The 6344-nt window shown below is 32.0% G+C and overlaps 1 protein-coding gene across 1 annotated transcript in view; it reads left to right on the forward strand.

Moving 5' to 3' along the window:
• Positions 1-6344, forward strand: part of armc3 (armadillo repeat containing 3) — a 378416-nt gene that overhangs the window by 331764 nt on the left and 40308 nt on the right. The window lies entirely within an intron of this gene.

Here is a 6344-nt window from a genome sequence, read left to right on the forward strand (position 1 = left end):
CGATTAAATTTCACTGCCTCATTCTTTATCCACAAGTATTTTAGCATTTTAGCTTTCTGAGTTGAAATCATCTAAGCCCCAACAAGAGCTAAATCATTCCAGCCGGCTTGTTCCACATGTTTCAGGCTCATTACATTTGGAGACGCCGAGAAAAAAATACGGAATTTTAATATCAACCTACATGCCAAGCAAAGTCAACAAAACATATAATTAAGACCAGTGTAATCATTTCTAATACTATAAAACGGCATTATTTATTTATTATTTTATTTATTATTTATTTATTTTGACAATAATTTATGCTAAGAATTACACATCTCTCTGTGACTGCTGTTTCACACAAGAATCGCTTCAGCATGGTAGGTCTAAATACAGGGGGTTTTGGAGAGGGGGGTAAAATTGATTTTTGGAAATACTTTCAATAACTTTTAGTCATCATTTACCTCTTAGTAAACAGCTTTAAGCCTTTGGCCTACAAAGCTGATATTTCTTTTAAAAACGACTATTACAAAAAGTAAAAATAGCTAAAATCCATAGTATAATTACATATAAATATAAAGGTTTTTTATTATTATTAAAGTTTACATTACATAGAAACAATCTTGTTTAATAGCGAAGCCAGAGCTTCTGATATAATAAAAACTACAATTATCAGGTGTGTCATGTTTACATTTTTATTTTTATTTTATATATAGAATTAGTCTAAGCAGAGAATAAAAGCACCGATTCTACACCAGAGCCTTTGTTTGGGGGTGAAAGGGGAGAGACTGACTCAGCTCCAAACAATGCCATATCTGAATCAGTTCAGTTTGATTGACACACACACACACACACACACACACACACACACACACACACACACACACACTCCTCGGGGGGAAGAAAAACCTCGGTGGAAATGAACAGCATCCTGATACAATCCTTAGGAAACGTTCTAAACCGAACATCGATTTTAATTTTAATAAATAAAATATAATGAACTACAAAACTACACGTATAAACATGAACAAACACTCCACTTCAGGCTACATTAAAGTACTATGCTTGATGAACAGACAAAGTGTAAAATAAATAAATATATACATTTATATTAATGATATAACACGTGATGGGATGATGAAAGTCCAAATATGTAAATAAAACAAAAACAGAACTGATCCATGTTCCCTTCAATAGAGTTCATTCATAAGAGTCCATGTTATTTATTTTTACCAAATAAAGCATCAGGACTACAGTGATACAAATAAAGGATAAAACATGAAATATCACGTTAAAGTTAAAGTGGGTTATGCATTAAAATATGTATAGAAGTTAAGCCTAAGCAGTTTGACACCCTGCTTAAAAATCATTTTAAAAGCCTCATGTCTTAGTCAGTAAATCTCCTGTAATCACTGTGTTCAGGGGTTCGTGTGGCTCAAAGAATATAAAAAAATTAAAGTACACGTTAACTGTCACCTAAATATTTGATTCAGTTATTATATTTCCTTTATTTTCCCTAATAGGGAGCAGAACACACGAAACCTGCAGTGAAATACTGATGCAGAGATTTGCGGAGATTTATTTTTCCTAAATCAGCAACAAAACATGATTATAATTAAACAAAAGTCTAAGATGATTTTAATTTGGATACTGCAGCACCATGAACAATTAAACACTAAAATGATCACTTACTGCGGTCCATGTCAAGGCTGGAAATGTTTGACTACAATCTGGGTGTTTTAAACTAGAAGATTTAGATAAAACAAAGACTGACTTTTTTCTATCCCCCCATAATCCACCTTTTTAATGGACTTCTTACAATAATTTCAAATAAAATTCATCTGGCGATTAAGTGATTTGCTTTAGGAAAATTGTAAATTGTGCTGACCCTGTTATTTATATATTTATTTATACCCTGGCATAATATATAATGGACAAACTCAAAAGTGTAAAGACTCTGTTTAAACTGGTGGTTCCAGAATATATTGTTAAATTCAATTTGTTCATTTTGGTCAGACTAGGCAAGTAGATTTTTTTTTTACTGAAAAGGTTTACATATTATAAGAGGTTTCATGTAAACCAGTTTCCTCTCAAAATTACCTACGAGTTGTTTGTGATATTTGGGTTTTTCCTGTGTTTTAGTAAACTTTTCCAAGTGGTTCCTGACGAACTTGTTTAGGTTTTGCTGCTAAAACAATCAGAAGAAGCTCAACAACAAGATTACAGGAACCCATTGTTTTTGGAAGCTGCATTGTTAAAATAAAAGGTAGATTTTATCATAAATTTGTGACCTGACTTGCAAAATTTAGTGAGTTCCTAAATACATATAAATATACATATAAATATATATACATATAAATATTTTTTATTGTATAGTAATTCTCGCTAATCAAGAAAGAAGAAAACAAAACAAAAAGAAAACAATAAAATTACTTTTAAAAAGAAAAGAAAAAGAAAGGCCATTATTGAAAATCTACTTGTTAAAGTGGTTATCTTTAGATACTGCACAACAATATACGTAGTTATTACTATAATCACCTTGATTTAAATAATTTTAACAGCACTAGTCTTTTTTATTAAGACACATTTTGTCTGGGTGTAGACAAAATAAAGAAAAATGTTCCTATTAAAGCCAGATTAGTGCAGATTCCCAGAGAGGAAATAAATCAGGGTATTTAATCATAAAAACCCGCAGAAGTGTCCACATACATCAAAATGTTCACCTAAAATTCTTCATAGTAAAAATGTTCATGTCATTTTGCATATTCTCTAATATTGTTTAATAACGGCATGTCCTCAAACTTTGAATTTCAGGTTAAACACGGAGAGATTTTTCAGCTTTCTGACTGAAACACAGGACAGAGATCAAACAGGTAAAAATGTTCTGGGTGTGAAAGTTAAATGTTTAGATGATCAGAGGATCCATAAAACAAAAGTGTGTTTCACAAACCAGCAGGCAGAAGGACATCTACATGACCTACATATAATTTAAACTGGTAAATTGATCTTTATTTTTTATTAATCATTAGGCGACATAAATGTGTAAAGCCTATTTAACGACACACAATAATGACATCTACATTTGTAAATCTTATTTGTAAAGATTATAATTATTTTATATATAGCTTTACTAGGTTTGAACTTTCCTTATTTGTACACTAATGCTCTGGAGAACATCACAATCTACTTTTCTATATAGATTATAAAAGAACAGCTTCAAGAAAGGGTTATACAGCAAAACCATAAACACATTTTCTGTTCGTAAGTCTTGGTTATGTTCAACCATTTACAGGAAAATTTAAAACACCCTCATTTTATACAGAATTATATTTATATTCTATAATAAAATTGTGTGACATATAAAACATGTAAAAATGACAGTAAAAAACAAATATGATGTTAATTATATATTATAATATAAAGGTTATTTGAAAATAATTGATATGCTATTTTCAAGAACAGTGCACTAAAAACCATTTCTGGCACATTTTATGTTAGATGGTGAGAAATATAATAAGCCGAATTAGAAATTATAGCACAATTGTGTTATTTAAATTTAAGTAGTATATATTAGTAAGTATTAAGTATATATTAATAATATTCTATATATAATATTAATATTAATTTATTCATATAAAATATATTTACAAATTTTCTATATAACTTACTAGCTTAAACAATATTTCAATTAAATAATAAGAAATAAAACGAACAACGGGTTAAAGGATTGGAATATTTTTCTCCCGCATTTACCGGGTTTGTGTTTTACACATGGACTGTGCGCCCTGCTGTTGAGCTTTCTACAGTTTGGAATAAAACACACGTATAATGTGTGACTGTTATTTTATAATAAATATAATTTGTGCTTTATTTGCTTTTTAAATAAAGAAATAAAGAGTAAAGTCGCACTTCGCTGCTGTTAGTTTGCTGTTACCGACGCTGGTTTTCGTTTATGAGGACAAAGAACCGAGTGCGTTCTTCACCAGGGTTCTTTAACCAAAAGCAAAGTTTATTTATTTATTTATTTATTCATGAATTTTAAAAATTAGGCTCTTAAGGCTATTAAACTGTTTAAAACACAGATTAAGCACACCGGGGGGTCAGGCTGGGACACGTTCCGATTTACAAAATGAAAAATAAACAACAGTCGAGCAAAGACGCTGAGAACTGCAAATAAAGCCCAAATCTTTATGTTATTTAAAGCCTAAATGTTTAATTATTTTTTAAAAAACAGGTTTAATTAGTTTATGTGCATGTATTACTCGAGCTTGACCGGATATTTCAACACATTTCATTATAAAACGCGACAATTCGAGTCTCTTTCGGTAGAAGGTTAATTGTGGCGAAGCACCAGATAATTGATTTTGTGTTCTAGTGTCGCCCCCAATCGGTAACATAGAGTAGAACAACCTCTGTCGGAGGGGGCGGGGCTTATACATTTAAGGTGGAACGGATCAGATGGGCTTTAGCGTTGTCTCAGAGAAACTGGGCTCCTGACCTACAAGTAATGCTGCAGTAGTGTTTCCTTTGTGTTATATTGTGTTTATATTCACATTGTCATATTTTTTGAAGTGAGAACATGTTTATTTATTTAATACATTTACATTTTTCAGCATATAAGTCTGTGTGTGAATTAGCAGAACCAGAGGGACATGACTTTATGACTCTATAATCCTACATTCCTGTTCCTATGGAAGTGTTTTGGTTCTGGTTCTGTAGTCCTCCTGTCCTGCATACTTCAGTTTTTTATATATCTGACATGTTTGGGGTGGTGGGTGACAGGCCTGTTACTAGATAGTGAGTTAAACTTGGCATTCAAGTAGAGAAAAAGCATGACATTAAGTAAGGCATGATGTAGAAATTATATTGAAGTCGTAACTTGAATAAACATATTCAGTTAAGATAAACATTATTTGTCATGTTTATGCAAAGATGTACTGAATAGGTAGGTACAATGTTCAACGTCCAAATAAATAGAAGAGCAGGATGCATGTTCTGCTCTCTGGAGACCAAATAGGTAGGTAATTTGATGTTATTTGCTATAGTACTGTAGATTTTACTTCAACAAAACAAGTTATTAAAACGATTTATTATAATGATTGTAATATTGTTGCCTCACTTTTTAAGACGATTTATGCAGTGTAGAGAAGTAACGAATTCAGTACATTTTTGGGAAGTCAAATATATCACAGGCAAAAAAGAAAAGATCTTTGTCTGTGTTTTTTAGATAAAGGTACAGTGTATAAGGAATATGGATACAGAACCATACCATAATAAAGTGCATATAATATAAATGATAAAGATATAAATTTTGATTGAATGAAGAGGTTTAATAAGACACTCATGAGGCTGTTTATTCGACCAGGGTTCGTCCTAAGTCTAAAAAGACTTTTGGGACCCAGAAAACTGCCCCAAAGTGTTTCTAGGTCAAGATGGACTTAAATCCAGTTGTTTAATCAGCAGTGAATATTTTGCCGTGCAAGTAAGGATTAAGTTGACCTTTGGTGACCATTTATCACTGAGCTAAAAATTAACCAGATTAGGTCAGTTTGAAAACCCAGTGAAACTATATGGATTTTTTTCAGTCCAGGTGGTTGGTCAGAGGGAATGTTGAGTATAAATCACACACACTTGCTTGTTTCTCTTCTAACATACCACAGTTAACACATAAAAACAGCAGAGTTGATGTTAAACAAGGTAAAATGTAGCCTAAACTGTGTCCTACCAGAACTGCAGTGTGGTCAGTGATTTAGATAAACAGGGCTGTATGGATTCCCGTTAACATATCCTGTTGGTTTGGCAATAATAGCTCTTTATTATATTTTTAAAACAGGGATTGAATGCAGGTAAAAACAAAAAGAAAAACACCCCGCCATTAGAGATGATGAATCTGTCAGTATTTGGCAGGAGAAATGGTGTTTGAACCATAATTGGCTTCACGTGTTAACATGACGCCGTGCTTTAATGATTGTTTGATATGTTAATATGAATGAAAGACATAATTTATGATGTGGGGTTGGCAGGTGTACAGACTGGATGTTTTGGGCAGGTTTAGGTAACAGAAGCATCCAACATCCAACCGATTTTTCCACAAATTCCATGAACGTGGAAAATCATTTGTTGACGTTAACAAACCAACATGGGAAGGCCTATAGAATGTTTAAACGTTTGTTCAGTCTAACAAACAATATAATCCCAATTTAGATCACATCAGTATAAATATGAATGGTTCAGCCTACCATGTTTACTTGCTGTGTATTTGAAGATGAATTTCTTCCAAACCAGAGCTTTTAATTACAATTAATTACAAACTTTAATCGTATTGCATCAAGTCTGTCTCCTGTCCTGCTTCTTTATCTTCGTAT

This window comes from Trichomycterus rosablanca, chromosome 23 (genome assembly GCF_030014385.1).
Source record: "Trichomycterus rosablanca isolate fTriRos1 chromosome 23, fTriRos1.hap1, whole genome shotgun sequence".
NCBI classification, from domain to species: Eukaryota; Metazoa; Chordata; class Actinopteri; order Siluriformes; family Trichomycteridae; genus Trichomycterus; species Trichomycterus rosablanca.